This window comes from Microtus oregoni, unplaced genomic scaffold (genome assembly GCF_018167655.1).
Source record: "Microtus oregoni isolate MIOR12 unplaced genomic scaffold, Mior012 000020F_ref0000438, whole genome shotgun sequence".
Taxonomy (NCBI): Eukaryota; Metazoa; Chordata; class Mammalia; order Rodentia; family Cricetidae; genus Microtus; species Microtus oregoni.
Window position 1 is genome coordinate 3,014,180 of NW_024543079.1, and position 17,596 is coordinate 3,031,775.

Here is a 17,596-nt window from a genome sequence, read left to right on the forward strand (position 1 = left end):
CGCCTGGGTGGCTGGGAGGGCAGCCGCCACCATCCATCCTTGACTGGGCTCCCCTCGAAGCAGACTCTAGGCCCCATTAATATAAATGAGGGCCTTTGCTGACTCAATTTCCGAATGAGTGCAGACAGTCAAGATCCCTATTCCAGGAAATGTGGAATTTACATAATGAAAATTAAAAGAGAAACTTGGGAGCGACTCCTTAAGTGCTGCCTGGATAGGAGCACCAAGGCCTGGCGTCTGGCAGAAGACGGATGAAGGTGTCGCCAAGGGCTGCTGGGAGCCCCGACCCCCTCCTTCCCTCAGAAACAGAGCCATGATAACAGCTCCCATTCATCACCCCTTACCAGGCCCGTTCTGAGAACCCCATTTCTACCCACTACCTCATTTCACCCTGTGGGCAGGCAACACCATGCCATCATTTGCAGGTGGGGAAACTGAGGCTTGTATTGGAGGAGCGCCTGCTGAGGTCACACAGCAAGACCATGGAGACACACACACACACACACACACACACACACACACGTCATTGTTTGAAACAGCAGATATCTCCCGTTGGAACGGCTTTAAGGAAAACATGAAATCAGAGAGGCAGGCAGAGTCCTGGCATGCAGTCAGCCTGCCCCTTGTCTGTTTCTTTATCGCTCATGGTGCTGGAGACAGAACCCAGGGCCTCGTGTGTGTTGGCAATGCTCTGCCCCTGAGCCACATCCCAGTCCCTGGGTTGTTTTGGTTTGGTTTAGGGGTTTGGTTTGGTTTAGTTTGGGTTCCTATTTCTGGTTTTGTTTTGAAACAGGGTCCCATGTAGCCAAGGCAGACCTCAAACTCATCATATAGCTTGAACTCTTGATCTTCCTGCCTCTGCTTCCAAGGGTGATGATTCCAGGCAGGAGCTACAACACCTTCCTCAAAGTCTTGCCTGTTGTTTGTTCTGGTTTGGTTTTGGTTGTAGCATGAGTAATAAAAATCCAAAGATACATACTCAGGTTCAATCTGAAAATCGGAAAAAGTAAAGCAGCCGAGCTTCTAGAGAGCTCTTACCTCTTTGAAGAAAGTTGCTGTCTCATCCTGCCTTATATTCCTCTCTAGTGCTGGGATTGAAGGCGTGCACCACCACAGCCCGGACTCTATGGCTAACTGTGGCTGCTAGGGTTAAAGGTGTGTGCCACCACTGCCTCACCTGTATGGCTGACTAGTGTGACTGCTTTATTTATTAAGCTACAAATGAGATATCACTACATTTGGTCTTTTTAAGGTTGTTTGTTTGTTTTGAGACAGGGTTTCTCTGTGTATCCCTGGCTATATACTAGAACTAGTTTTGTAGACCCGGCTGGCCTCGAACTCACAGAGATCCGCCTGCCTCTGCCTCCTGAATGCTGTGATTAAAGGCGTGCGCCACCACAGCTGGGCTAAATCTTTTTTTTTAATTAATTTATTTATTTATTAAAGATTTCTGCCTCCTCCCCGCCACCGCCTCCCATTTCCTTCCCCCTCCCCCAGTCAAGTCCCCCTCCCTCATCAGCCCCAAGAGCAATCAGGGTTCCCTGAGCTGGGCTAAATCTTATCTAAGGGAACAGAATACACTCAGACACGTGGATTGTGGTCGCATGCTGATGTGCTCAGGCACTGGAAGCAGCCATGCTTCCCTCCCAGTACTCGGCCAATGCAACAAGAGTGGCGTGTCTGCCTCTGATCCATGAGCAAATGCAGCGAAGACCCAGCGAATCCAGATCACTGATGTCAATGCCACTTTCAGAATCATCAGTGCCAGCACGAAAATCTTTGGAGAATGAAGCATCAACACCAGCCGAGAGAGGAACATTTAGCATGCATGAAGCTCTGGCTTGTATCCCCTGCGTGTCTGGAATCCCAGCATTGGGAGGATGGAAACAAGACAATCAGATGTTCAGGGTCACCCTCAACTACATAGAAAGTTCAAGGCCAGCCGGAGCTTCAGAAGACCCTGTCTTCAGGAGCTGGAGAGATGGATCAGTAGTTAGAAACACTGAGCGCTCTTCTAGAGATTCAGGGTTTGATTCTCAGCACCCACATCAAGTGGCTCACACCTGCTTCTAACTCCAGTTCTAGGGCAGCTGGTGTTCTCTGTTGAGAAGGTGCCTGCACACATGTGGGGCACATGAACTCACACAAGCACACACACACACACACACACACACATATATAAAAACCGATAATGGAGATGAGCATTGGCATGATGGTTCTTGCATGAAAACACTGCCTGGCAGGGCCTGGACCTACAACACCACTTCTGCTGTCACGGTGAAGTCGGCCATCAGAAGACTGTAGGAGCTGAAGGACCAATAGAAATGCCACCATTTGAAACCTGCCCAGCCTGCAATAAATGAGTTCATTAACATTAAAATCATTTTATATTGTTTTTTTAATTTTATGTATTTTTAGGTGCATGGTGGCTTGCCTGCATAAATATCTGTGCACCCCAAGTATGCCTGTGGAAGTCAGAGAAGGGCATCAGATCCCCTGGAACTGGAGTTACAGATGAGTGCTGGGAATTGAACCTGGGTCTTCTGGAAGAACAGCCAGTGCTCTTAATTTCCCCAGTTCTGTTTTTTGTGTTTTATTTGTTGGTTTGTGACAGTGTCTCAAGTTGCCGACGCTGGCTTCAAACCTTGAGTTCCTAGTCCCCCTGTCTCTGCCACCCAAGTGCTAGGATTAGACATGCTCCTCCATGCCCAACAGCTTAAATATCCATATATGTGCATTTGCATGCCAGCAATATCCAAAAGATCCCAAATACACACAGGTGGGGGGGGGGGTCGCAGGCGTGTCTGGCTGCTCACTTGCAGATGCACTCAGGGCACTGTGTTGTCTGGATTCAGGAAGTCCCCCTGCATTGCAAGCTGCGTGACACCCCTGAGTCACAAGTATAGACATATGTATTTTACTACCCATGTGTCAACCCATAGCCACCATGTGCCATATGATGTCACACACGCAGACACAGAAATAGAACGGCTGAGAGATGGCTCCACAGTTAACAGTACATTCTTTTGTAGAGGAGCCACATTATTGAATGAGTCACAATCACCTGTAATTACAGTTCCCAGGGATCTGGTGCCCTCTTCTGGTGCCTGTGGGCACTGCACTCACGTGCACAAACCCACACACAGACACACTAACATACAATTAAAAATAAAAGAAATCTTCTTTAAACTGCGTGTGGTAGTGTCTGCCTTTAATCCCAGCACTTGGGAAGTAGAGGCAGGTAGATCTCTGTGAGTTCAAGGCCAGCTTGATCTACAGAGCGAGTTCCAGGACAGTCAGAGCTACATAGAGAGACTCTGCCTCAAAAAAAAAAAAAAAAAAAAAAAAAAAGTAAAAGAAAAAGGAAAAAAAAAAGAAAAATATTCTTTTTTTTGTTTGTTTGTTTGTTTTTGTTTTTTCGAGACAGGGTTTCTCTGTAGCTTTGGAGCCTGTCTTGGAACTAGCTCTTGTAGACCAGGCTGGCCTCCAACTCACAGAGATCTGCCTGCCTCTGCCTCCCGAGTGCTGGGATTAAAGGCATGCGCCACCACTGCCTGGCCAAAAATCTTCATCTTTAAGGGAAAAACAATGCAGTTTTAAGTTCATGTTCCTGCCTCCAGCCCTTCACACTTTCTGTTCCCTCTGCCTGGAAGGAGGTGGGAATTTCTTGCCCCAAATAACTAATAACTTTCTCCTTCACCTCCTGCAAATTTGGTACAACTCCTACTTGCTCAGGGGAGTCTCCCTTCACACACTGGCATCCCTAGCATTGTCTAAAATCTCTGCACTCATCAGCACTCCTAAGCATAGCTGTCACCCCAGCCCCATTCCTCATCTGAATGCGGTCTGACACGGTATGATACGGACTCTCCCTTCGGTCACTTTTAATGTCTACCTACCTGGACAGGGCTTTTGGCTGACTTTACCCATTGCATGCCAGCCTCTGAGACTGTGCCAGGCACACAGTAGGTATTCAGTTGATAGTTGTTGAAGGAATAAGAGAAATTGGGGTGAGAGCACCCCACGACCCTAGTAGGAAGATAGCTTCAAAACAAATGCAAGTCCATCTCAAGAAGTAAAGAACAAGGCCAGAGGAGGCATCTCAGCTAGAGAGTACCTGCTGTACAAGTGTGAGGACCCGAGTTTGAATCTCCAGCATCCACATAAGAAAGCCTTGTGTAAGTCCAATGCTAGGGAAGCAGACAAGAAGATCCCAAGGAAGCTTGAACGCCAATCAGTGAGCCCAGTGAGAGGCTCCGCCTCACAAATGAAGGTGGAGGCTGAGGGCAGCGGCTCTGTGGTTAGGAGCACCGGCTACTCTTGCAGATGACCTGGGTTTGACTCCCAGCACCCACATGGTGGCTCACCACCATCTGCAACTCCGGTTCCAGGGGATGATGCCTGCTTCTGGCCTCTGTGGGTACCAAGCATGCGGTGCACACATACATGTAGGCAAAAACATTCATAAACATAAAATAGATAAACCTAATTACACACACACACACACGTCTGCCCACCCCTACATAAAGAACTGAAGAATAGGGTGAGGCATGGCAATACAGACCTGGAACATCAAGTACTCCAGAGGTCAAGGCTAGAGGATGGAGAGTTTAAGGTCAGCCTGAGTTGCTTAGTGAAATTCTGCCTCCAAAAATAAAAATAAAATAAACACAGGAGCCGGGCGGTGGTGGCGCACGCCTTTAATCCCAGCACTCGGGAGGCAGAGGCAGATGGATCTCTGTGAGTTCGAGACCAGCCTGGTCTACAAGAGCTAGTTCCAGGACAGGCTCCAAAACCACAGAGAAACCCTGTCTCGAAAAACAAAATAAATAAATAAACAAACAAACACAGGAGACACAATGCAAACCGCATTCCAGTGCCATGGTGTCCCCACATGAGCCATCCGTGTCTTATGTGTGAGGGGACTAAGGGACAGAGAGGTTAAGTCACCTGCTCAAGGAGTAGTCAAGCTGACATCGAGGTACCCTGGCTCCACACAGACCTGCCCCCAACACGCATGCATGCACACGCACACACACACACACACACACACACACACACACGCACACACCATGTGGTAACACCAGGCTCTTCCAGCTCTAGGAAAACTGAAAAATGAGAATATCCTGCATCACAATGGGTGCTTGCCCCCCCCTTCTGCCAGCACCCCTCCCAGTTCCTCACGTCCCAGTCTTGCAGCAAACCTGCGTCCTTGGTGACGCAGGAAGCTGTGGGCTGACCGGTTGTCAAGGCCACTTCCTCTCTACTTGCTGAGTCTAATAGAAGGGAGAGGAAAAAGAACACAAGCCTGGTACCTGTTTGGGATCAGACAGGCTTTACAAAACAGCTAGCTCTTGTCCCTCACTCCCCACAGGCCCGGGAGCCAAGCCCCTGACTCTCACCCATCACCCTCACGCAGTATTATGAGAAACCTTGTGCCCCAGGAACTGAATGACCCTTACTGTTAGATGAAGGAACCAGGGCTCCATTGTCCCTTGCTCAGATAGAGAGCATCTAGGCTGGTGGCCTGGGTCATGGAAATTGGGGCTGTAGAGAAGTCAGTTGGTTCTTGCCGATACTGGCGAGAGCAACCAGGGACGTAACCAGGGAAGAAAGGGAGAGTGGGAAAACCTAGGAGAGCTGAGGCCGGGTCTGCTTCCCAGCCCCGGGCTGCACTCAGGTGTCTGCCAAGACGGCCTGGAATCTGGGGAGGCCACGCCCCGGAGAGAAGCCTGTGGCATCTTTGAATTGCGGTGCCAAATGCCCGGGCCTGGCTGCTCTCCGGCGATCCAATTACTAAATGCGGCAGCGCTGATTCCTGAAAAAATGTCTTTCCTATTATGTAACGCGGCCGTGACAAACGCCTAGCAGATGGTGCCGTGACAGGCTTCCCGCAAGTCTATCTTTCCAAATGAATGTATGGGCATTTAAATGAGCCCAGGAATCCAGAAGGGACGGGCCACTTGAGGGGCTGCCAGGCTTCCACCTCAACATTTGGGGGGTGTCCGTGGCCTACGCCGGGTTGAGTTCACTGTAAGCATTGGTCAGGACACACCTGGCTTGGACCCCCTGGGGAGACACCATGGGCCTCCCCAAAGCTGGAAAAGGAGGAACCTCCACTGTTCTTTATGTCAACATTCCCCCCCCCCCCCCAAACTTTACATTGTCTTCGAGAACGTGGCCATCTCTCCCTGCCTCCCAGAGGGAAGCGGTTTTAGTCACAAACTGTGTCAGCTGCTGGCAGCCAGCTCGTCCACCCCCCCCCCCAGCCTTTCCTGCTCAGGGATGAGATCATACCATTTGGAGGCGATTATAGCTAAAGAATGCTAGGGATGTGCGAAGCCCTCCTCAGAAACCTCCTTCCTCATCACAGGCTGTTCCCTGTGGGCTGGGCAGAGACTGGAGGCCAGCTGTAGGCCCCAGGCTCATCCCCAGTGTCCCCTGAAAGCCACACAGTCCCAGCCCCCAGCTCAGATATGCCACCCTGGGCTGCCAGGCTGCTGGATTTTCATGGTAATTTGACCTTCCCAGTTTAGAGCTAGGAGAGCTCTGAACTGTCTCTGTTCTGATGGGGAAACTGAGGCTCAGGGAAAGGAAGCACTCCGGATCATGTGCACACACGTGATGGGCGGATTGGGTGGCAGCCCTTCTGCTGTCCATAAAGACTCCATTGCCTGGAACCTGTCTGTCCATCCACCTCCGCCTCTGGTTTCAGGACCCTGAGTTCCTACTCACAGTCCAGCTTTCCCCACTCTCAGGTTGTGTAGTTCAAGCAAAACTGTCCCCTCCTGCGTGTCAAGGGCACACACCTGGCTCAGTCCTAACCAATCAGAGCAGCACATTCCTTCCCCTACCCCACTGGTTCAGAAAGCTGAAGCAATAACGCTGGGGCTTTCACTTTTGCCCTCATCCTGCGCTTTCCACTGGAAGGAACGAGACCTAGGGCTGCTGGTAGCCACCTCTGCCACCACCAGGATGCGACTAGCATCACTGCTGGCCCCTGGTGGTGCATTGTCCTGTCCCTCCAGCCCCAGCCCCTGACCCCAGACTGGCACACAGGTGCAGAGGAGATGCCCATGTGGTGACTCACTGCCAGAGCAGGAACAGCCGTGGGTCCTGACTCAGGCAGGATCAAGTAGCAGCAACTCAAAGCCCTTCCTGACCAGCCAAGGACAGCTGGACGTGCCCCCTTGCTATCATCTCAGGCGACCCGACAGAACCTTGACCCCCCCCCACTCCCACCAGAGGCCCTGAACTGGGGCTGTGATGTGAGGGGGCTCAACAGAGGTCCAGGGCAGAGTATGCAGTAAGTGAGCCCCAGAGTGAACCCCACAAACATCTCACTAAGTCAGAGAAGCCAGTCAGAAAAGGCCAAATGTCATGGTTCCGTTTATTTGTTTGGTTTCTTTGTTTCTTGAAACAGGATTTTCTGTGTAGCCCAGGCTGTCCTGGAACTCACTCTGTAGACCAGGCTGGTCTTGAACTCACAGAGTTCCGCCTGACTCTGCTTCCCAAGTGCTGGGATTAAAGTCGTGCGCCACCGCGCAACATATGGTTCCACTTTTACAAAATGGCTGGAATTGGCAGATTTATCATTTAAGAATGACAAGGTCAGAGATCTGAGGGAGGGTGATTCCAACAGGGACAGGGTTTCTTTTGGGAGCGAAGCTGTTTCACAATGGTGTTCTTGTGGTTTGAATAAGAACATCCCCCAAAGAGCCAGGCTGTGGTGACACACGCCTTTAATCCCAGCACTTGGAGGTGGAAGCAGGCGGATCTCTGTGAGTTCCAGGCCAGCCTAGTCTACAGAGCGAGTTCCAGGACAGCCGGAGCTACATGAAGAAACTGCCTTGAAAAAAAAAAAAAGCCCCCTAAAGACTCATATATTTGATGGTTTGGTGAAAATGTTTAGGAAGGATTAGGAAGTGTGACCTTGTTGGGGAAGGTACGTCACTAGATGTTGGGAGCTATGAACCCCCAGATCCTGAATTTCTTGTAAACAACTTGTTTTCCTCTGCTCTGAGACAGCCTGCAGCTGCTCTGAGCACGAGATCCTCAGGAGTTCCTGATGGCAGGAGAGTGGTTTCTGGTGCGTGTCTGGGGCGTGGCTATCAGTTAAGAATCTCTATATAAGCGGCTCTGGTACACCATAAAGGGGGCATTCTTGGGGCATTCCTGTTTCAAGGATGATTCGTGTCTCTGTCTGTGTGTCTCTGTGTGTTTCAATCTCCAGCCCCTTGCCCGGTTCATGAACTGTTTGGCAGCGCATAGAGCGCGATGGGCGTGGCGCACTGCAACCAGAGTTGGCTTTGAGATTTCAAAAGCCCCTGCTGGGCCCTGTCTCTGTCTCTCTCTCTCTTTCTCTCCTCTCTGCTGCCTGCAGATAATATGTAAGCTCTCAATTATTGCTCCAGTGTTGCCCTCCTCCCTGCCATGATGGTCGTGGACTCGCCCTCTGAAACTGTAAGCCATCCCCCATCAAATGCTTTCTTTTATAAATTGCCTTGTGTCTCTTCACAGCAACAGTGACTAATGTAGTTCTAGTGGTGGTTACAGAGTTGGTTGGTATGCAGGGAGGGCTAGGTGGTGCTAGTTCCTGGGTGGGCAGTGTGGTACGTGCCTGCGTGAGACCTCAGTGAGGCTGACACCACGCCACTGACTCCCAAGAACAGAGAGCTCTCTTGCTGTCTGCAGCCTCTCATGGCTTTGTGGTCCTCTGGAGCCAAAGCCTCCCCAGCGTCTGGTAGATCCTGGTCATCTAATCCAATACTCACTGCCTTTCTGCTGGACAAAGAGGAGGCTTCATACTCAGCATCTTGAGAAGCCAAATGTCTGGCTGTACTTGTAACGGTATCCTTGTTTGGTTTTGAGGCAGGGTCTTAGGTAGCCCAAACTGACCTCAAACTTGCTGAGCACAACCTTTGTGATAATCTCAATTGTCAGCTTGGTGACACCTACAGTCACGTGGGAGGTGGGCCTCTGGGCATGCCTGTGAAAAGCTATCTTGATACCGGGCAGTGGTGGCACACACCTTTAATCCCAGCACTCTGGAGGCAGAGGCAGGCGGATCTCTGTGAATTTGAGGCCAGCCTGGTCTACAAGAGCTAGTTCCAGGACAGGCTCCAAAGTTACAGAGAAACCCTGTCTCGAAAAAAAAATACATCTGACAATTTCTTAAAGATGATCATTTTGTTGAGCTAGGGATGTAACTTGGTAGGCACAAGACTTCAGATATTTAGAACAGGAAAATGTCTTGGGTTTTTTTGGGGGGGAGGGGGTTGGTTTTTTGAGACAGAGGCAGGAGGGTCTCTGTGAGTTTGAGGCCAGCCTGGTCTACAGAGAGAATTTCAGGACAGTCTCCAAAGCAACTGAGAAACCATGTCTCAAAAAACAAAAACAAAACAAAAAGCCAATAATCATGGTATGTTAGGCAAACCATAGCAACAGCCTTTCTAGGTTCTGCAGTCAAAGTATACAGTTCATCCTGCAATGTAAGTTTCCTTTTAAAATAAATTTATTTGGGGTTGACAAGGTAATTCGGCAAGTAAAGGACTTGCAGCTCATGTCTGATGGTCTGGGTTTGATCCCCAGAAGCCAGAGAGGAAGAAGCAAACTGACTCCTGAAATTTGTCTTCTGACCTCCAGGTGTGCACACCTGTGCATGCAACATGTTCACAAGAACATGCAGAAGCATGCACACGTAGATGCTAGCTAACACACATGCACATATACACACACACACACACCCCACAGAGATCCGCCTGGCCAACTCCATGTAAGCAAAAGGAGGAACAGTATGCCCAAGGACACGGTCTGCTTTATCTCAGTTATATCAAATGACGCTGTGCCCAATGTTTAGGAATTGGTGAAGGAGCCTGAGCCGTGGATTTAGGAAGGCAGACTGGCCTTCTCTGTGCAGAGGTGGGAGAGACAGCAAGACCACTAAGGGCTGGCCAGGCTTTGGTCTGGATGGGGTGTGTCTCCTTCCCAAACACTTGTTCATTTATGTTTTAGCTAACATCCTGTAAACATCACCCACATCTTCAAAGGTAAGATGGGCATGGAATCCCAGAACTGGGAAGATGGAGTCAGAAGGATCAAGAATCCGACTAGCCTGGGCTACATAGTAAAACTGTCTCAGCTGGGCAGTGGTGGCGCAAATGCCTTTAATCCCAGCACTTGGGAGGCAGAGGAAGGTGGATCTCTGTGATCTCTGTGAGTTCAAGGCCAGCATGGTCTACAAGAGTTAGTTCCAGCCGGGCGGTGGTGGCGCATGCCTTTAATCCCAGCACTCGGGAGGCAGAGGCAGGCGGATCTCTGTGAGTTCGAGGCTAGCCTGGTCTACAAGAGCTAGTTCCAGGACAGGCTCCAAAGCTACAGAGAAACCCTGTCTCGAAAAACTAAAAAAAAAACAAACAAACAAACAAGAGTTAGTTCCAGAACAGGCTCCAAAGCTACAAAAAAAAAAAAAAGAAAGAAAAAGAAAAACCAGATGCCTGTCTGGGCATGGTGGCACAAGCCTTTAATCCCAGCACTTGGGAAGCAGAGATCTGCATAGCCTGGTCTATATACTGAGTTCTAGGGGAGGGGGGTGGACTGGAGAGATTGCTCAGTGGTTGAGAGCATTCGCTGCTCTTGCAGATGAACTGGGTTAAATTCCCAGCACCTACACCTACAGATTGTTCAACAATCTGTAACCCAGCTCCAGGAGAGCCAACATCCTCTTCTAGTCTCCAAGGGCATCAGGCACACACATGGTACAAAGACATACAAGCAAGTAAAACACCATACATACACCCACACACACGCATACATACATACATACATACATATATATAGAGAGAGAGAGAGAAAAAAAATAAATATTTAAATATGAGCACAGTGGCACACGCCTGTGATCCCAGGACTCAGGAGCTGGTTACAGAAGGATCAAGTCAAGAGTTCAAGGTCACACTTGGTAACAGTCAGCTAGAGGCCAGCCTGGGTTACACAGGTCACAATCTCAAATAATAAAACCAAAATGAGCAGCCCTGGTCTCAAAAGGCCTGAATGGGGAGACCTGTGACATGCTTACCAGGCACCAGCACACACACAAGTCTTTTCTGCTTGTCCCAAACTCAACTGCCCCTGCTTGCAGAGCAAGCCCTTGACCAACACAGCCATCCCCCAGCCTCCGTTTCTTAGCCTCTGTGTTCAATCCTCAGACAGCACCCAACTCCATAAGATTTGCTGAACAAATCACCTCATCGGATGGGGTGGGGAAAGCCTGCAAGGCAGGTGTCACCCCAGACTACAAGAAACCAAGAAGCGAAAGTCACACAGCTGATAAAAATAAAAATGGGGCATCCTCACTCGGGAGGCAGAGGCAGGCGGATCTCTGTGAGTTCGAGACCAGCCTGGTCTACAGAGCTAGTTCCAGGACAGGCTCCAAAGCCACAGAGAAACCCTGTCTCGAAAAACCAAAAAAAAAAAAAAAAAAAAAAAAAGGGGGGGGGGGCATCCTGTAGAGTCAAATGGAAAAGGGAGGTTTGAAAGTTCGCCGTTGTATTTTGCAAAGGATACTAATTTATAGAAAAGTGCCACAATAGTCGTTAAAGACGACTCTCCCAGTGCTTACCCAGCATGCATAAAGTAAAGGCAGGAGGATCAAAGTTCAAAGTCAGGCTTGCCCAGCTAGTGAGTTGAAACTAACCTTGGCTAGGTGAGACCCTGTCTCAAAAAGGAAATTTCAAAGTTCCTCATTCCAAGGTATCTGAAGTAAGACGGATCTGCCCCTCACCTCTTGCCTTCCCGCCCCCGACCCTGTCCGGCCGCCTCTATCCCAGAGAACAAGGAGATAAGCAGCGCCCCCTGCTGGAAAGAGCCTCTTGCTTGAGGAGAGTGGTGACCACGAGGGGATGCTGCCCCCTGGTGGCCGTACCGATGGGCAGCATGAAGGCACAGATAGGCTTCTTCCAGACATGGCTCAAAGCTGCCTGGCCCCACCTATTCTGCCCCTCTGTGCCTTCTAACAGCCCGCGTTGCTGGGAAGAGTTGACTTCTTGAGGGCTCTGTCTATTAGAGTTAACTGGTAGGGGACTCCTGGTTCTTGCATGAAGCCCCAAAGGCGGACCTCCAAAGGTGCCTGATCCAGTAGCCACGCCCGACGCCAGAGCGGACCAATCAGGGCTCCCTATCTTCCTGGCCTCGGTGATTGGCTCAGGGATGAACCTGCGCCAATTAAGGGTCTCCCTGAAAATGATTCTCTGGGACTGGAGAAAAGGATTTGTGGCGTGTGTGTGTGTGTGTGTGCGCGCCAATTAAGGGTCTCCCTGAAAATGATTCTCTGGGACTGGAGAAAAGGATTTGTGGCGTGTGTGTGTGTGTGTGTGTGTGTGTGTATATCCCTGAGACGTCCCCATTATAGCCTTTGTGGCGTGTGTGTGTGTATCCCTGAGACGTCCCCATTATAGCCTTTGTAGCGTGTGTGTGTGTGTGTGTGTGTATCCCTGAGACGTCCCCATTATAGCCTTTGTGGTGTGTGTGTGTGTGTATCCCTGAGACGTCCCCATTATAGCCTTTGTGGTGTGTGTGTGTGTATCCCTGAGACGTCCCCATTATAGCCTTTCTGGCTACTACAGGGACAGCTGCTTAGGATAAGGCCTGAAAAGAGATACGGAGAGCAGAGAGGGGCATCTCCCATCAGCTTGGTAGGGGTCTTATCCCCAAACATCTATCACGGCAATGTGTTAGTTACATGTATCTTTGTTGTGACAGAAATAACTTTTGGACCACGGTTCGAGGGTACAGCCCACCGTGGCCAGAGAATCTTCGCAACAAGGGGCGGAATGCGCCGGTCGCATCGCCTCTGAAGTCAGGAAGCAAAAAAACATGTTCTGCTCCCTTTGTCTTTTTCACTCAGTCTGTGACCCCTGCCCGTGGGATGGGTCTTTCGGTTAGGTCAACTTGATCTAGACAAATTCTCACAGGCATGCCTGGGGGCTTGCCTGCTAGGAGAACCTAGATCCTGTCAGCTTGCCAATATTTAACCATCACAGCCAGTAATCCCTTCAATGGTGTAGTATTCTCAAGGTACCCATGTTCCTTCCTGTAAACAGACTAGTGGCGCAATGGGTCACACATAAAAGACGCAAAAGTAGATGATGGAGCCATTTAGACGGGGAAAGGGGTTAGTGGGAGGGGCAAGTGGGGATACAGGTAGGGAGGGTGAATATGATTTAAATGCATTATGGGGTGGATGAGGTCTACAACAACCTTTTCTTCCATTGTTAAATTGCATTATTTATTTTTGTTGTTGATTGTTTGTTTGTTTTGGTTTTTCGAGACAGGGTTTCTCTGTAGCTTTGGAGCCTGTCCTGGAACTAGCTCTGGTAGATCAGGCTGGCCTCTGCCTCCCGAGTGCTGGGATTAAAAGCGTGCGCCACCACCGCCCAGCACACTGCATTATGTATCTGAGGTGATGCACAGCAAACATGCCGATAACTCATGGGAGATTGAGGCATCCTTCCACCACGTGGGCCCTGAGGATTGAATTCAGGTTTGCAGGCTTGGCCAGCTGCAGCTCTTAACCACTGAATGGCCTCACAGGCCCAACAAGCACGTTCCACTTAAGTGTGTATACAGTTTCTGTCCCCAGGCTTCAGTCCAATGCTCAGGAAGCCTGCCACATCGGCAACCTGACCAGGTCATCCTGCCAAACAAAATCCCCTCCTGGACTGGAGCCAGTGGTCTCCAGAAGTGATTTTTCATCTTGAGATCATGGCAAATGTGCACCCTCAGAACAAGGGCTTCCCGATAGCTACCTTGGCTCTGTACTCCAGGCCAACCTGGATGCTTGCCGAGAAAGGAATAGAGCTGTTGATCTCTGCCCAGCAGGGCATCCCCTGTCAGCTTCCATCTGGGTAATTAACCTGCTGGGTCTGTCTCTATCCACGTCCGTGGGCAGAGGAGTGGACATCTCTGGATGCATGCCTGACTGCTCTGAGACGTGGCTCCCGGATGACTTCAGAACAAGCTGAGGTCCAAGGCTCAGGTAAACAGTCCTCTCCAGTGTGTCGTGGAGCTGAGGACAGATGGAGCTTCTGTTGGAGTGTGGGCCACCTGTGCTCTTTGGTTTCTCCTACCCTTGTCCTAAATCTTAGCTCCCTGGCGGCTGAGGGAGGAACCTACTTCAGTCAGTAACTGCTCTCTCTGCCCTCACTAATAGCACCAAGAGCCTTTTAAGGGAATGGCCTCCCACCAGCCCACACAAACCTCAAGGGTAACCTAGTTTGACCCTTGTTGTGCAGACAGCGTGACACCCACCCCACCCCAGGATGTTAGGAATGCAGCAGCAAGGTGAGGAATCAGGTTCAGTTGGTGCTTGCTTAGTAGACAGGAAGTGCCGGGTTCTCCAGCACCACAGAAGTCAGGTGTGGGGACAGAGGCCTGCAATCCCAGCACTTGGAAAGTAGAAGCAGAAGACTCAGAAGGTCAAGGTCATCCTTAGTACAACCTAGTGAGCTGGGGGTCAGCCTGGGCTATGGGAGACCATATCTCAAAAACGAAACAAAAAAAGACAAACAAGCTATTGGTTTTTTTTTTTTTTTTAACTCAGAGGACAATAAAGTATCCTGACTTTCTGTGTAACCAAGTGTACTCAAAGAAAAAAAAGAGGAGTGTCAGGCACAAGGGACCTTTCCTCAACTGTTTGGCTGCACTGTGCAACCCAGGATGCAACGCCGGCTGTTCCTGCCACGTGTTGGCCTGGCTCCGCCTGTGAATGGTGCAGTTCAGGGTAAAGCCTGATGCTTCCCTTTCTCTGTGACGCTGACATTCCAGCTCAGCACTCCTCCTAGGCAGAGCACGAAAGTGGGGCGGGTCAGCACCCTGGAAGATAGGCCTGAGAAAAGTTCTCCAGCAAATGAAACATACTGGGTATCTGTCAAAAATGCCTTGGGCTTGGGACTGGAGAGAAGGCTTAGTGGTTAAGGCTGCTCTTCCTAGAGGACCCCAGCTCCATTCCCAGCGCCTACATGGTAGCTCATATGCCTGTAACTCCAGTTTCAGATCTAACACCTGCACACACATGCACAGGCAGGCAAAACATGAATGCACATGAAATAAAAAAATTATTTTTTAAAAATGTCTTGGGCCGGCTGGGCAATGGTGGCGCATGCCTTTAATCCCAGCACTCGGGAGGCAGAGGCAGGCGGATATCTGTGAGTTCGAGACCAGCCTGGTCTACAAGAGCTAGTTCCAGGACAGGCTCCAAAACCAGAGAAACCCTGTCTTGAAAAACCAAAAAAAAAGTCTTGGGCCTGGGTGGTGCATGCATTCAACCCTGGTACTCAGGAGGCAGGTGGATCTCTGTGAGTTTGAAGCCAGCCTGATCTACACCTACAGAACTAGTTCCAGGCAACACTCCCTGCATTGTGGGGAAGCATTAAAAATCAGGATGGAGATAGAGAACAGGCAGGAGCAACCAGCAAGTTGCCTCAGGAAGCAGCAGGCAGAAGCTATTTGAGTCTGGGTTTTTAATCTTATGCCTGCCTACCTCTAAGGTTTATAAACAGTGAATGGCCCCACGGAAGAGAATTCCAGAAAGACACGGGGCCAGTACAAAGCTTGCAACTGGAAACAGCAAGGGACCCCTGTATCTGCAGGGGCCACATGGGAAATGACCAGAGTCCCACAGGAGAATCATAGGGGCCATGAAAGTAGCCCAGTGGTTAAGAGTGTGCACTCCTCTGGCAGACCTGAGTCTATTCCCAGCATCCACATTAGACAGTTCACAACCACCCGTTACTCCAGTTCTAGGGGCTCCAACAGCAACTGTGGGCAGCTGCACTCATGTGAGCATACCTACATATATACATACAATTTATAAAAAAACAAAAACAAAAAACATCAGGCGAGGTTGGTAGTGCACGCCTTTAATACCAGCACTCCAGAGGCAGGCAATCTCTTCAGAGTTCCAGGACAGCCTGGCGTAGAGAAACCCTGTCTTGAAACAAGCTCCCCACACACCCCAAAAGAAAAAGAAAATCTTTTTAAGATGTTATTGTAGTGTTCTGGCTACATGTATGCCTGCACGCCAAAGAGGGCACCAGATCTCATGATTGTGAGCCACCACATTGTTGCTGGGAATTGAACTCATGACCTCAGGAAAGGCTCTTATTAAGTGCTCTTAATCTGAGCCATCTCTGCAGCCTCCACAAAATCCTAAAAAAAGAAAAACCAGGTGTTGTGGCTTCTGCCTTTATTCCCAGGGGGGCAGGTAGAGTAGCTTGAGGCAGGCAGAGCCTAGGGTTGACCCCTCTCACTCCCTCTGAAGCTCTAGTTAGGAACCCAAAAAGGCACAGGGTGAGTTGTCCTTGTTATGTTCCTGAGAGGGAGGGGAGAGGTGTCCTGCCCCAGACACAGAACTCTTCCCTCATCCATAAAGCTAAGGTGGGTCATTAGCAGAAGTCATGCTGTCACCCCTGGGAACGGTGTATAAATGTTTTGCAAATGGAGCTCTTTAGAGGGCAAGGCCCTCTGGAGAAACCCATCCATTTGGCAGGGACTAATGGAAGCAACACTGCAAACTCATGTGCTAGAGAACTCATGGAGCTTCAGGCTTCAGTGTTATTTTTAAATATTTATTTATGTTATGTATACAATAGTCTGTGTGTATGCCTGCAGGCCAGAAGAGGGCACCAGACCTCATTACAGATGGTTGTGAGCCACCATGTGGTTGCTGGAAATTGAACTCAGGACCTTTGGAAGAGCAGGCAATGCTCTTAACCACTGAGCCATCTCTCCAGCCCCCTTCTGTGTTATTCTTATGGTAATTCTTAGTTTTGCTGGTTAGTCATGATTATACCTGAGCTTACTTACTGAGCTTACAAGTCTTTACGGAAAAATTAAAAATTCCTCTGGTCTGTTACTGAAACTGGTTTCTCATTATTGCTTATTCCAGTTCCAAAAAGTGATACTCCCAAAGAACTTGGGAAGTATCTTAAAAGATGCCATCAAAAACTCATAAACAAGTAAGGAAAAGATATGACCATAAAAGGTCAGACATATCTGGCACCAGAACATGAAGAACACTTAATCCCCCCAATATATCAATAAAGGAATTAACTCCCACTTCCCTTGAAAGCTCACGCAGAAACTGCCAGGTATAGAAATTTAGTTAACAGTCAAAGGTATTAACCATTACTATTTTCAGAACCTGTAAAAAATAACTGTAATCTACTTACAAAAGCATTATCCTAGGCACAATATACTGATTTCACAGTGAGAACTAATCAGAGCTTAACTCTTACTTTTTAACTACAAGCTTGCAACCAGCTATATCTAGCCAGACATAAACGTTTAGCTTGAATCCTGATATGGAGTAAAGGCCAATGATGCGGAGGAAGTGGGCAAGAGAAACTAAGATGAATGTTAATGATTCTTGGAAAACGACTAAGAAATGACTGCCCACATTTGGATGCACTAGAACTGGCATGAAGATGGCACGAGGTCACCTTGAAAGACTGACCAGCTGGTGGCCAGACTCTTCATTCTTTATCCTGGACACAAGAACCCCAGCTGGAGCTGGACTCTGCCAGGTCACCAAGTCACTGGT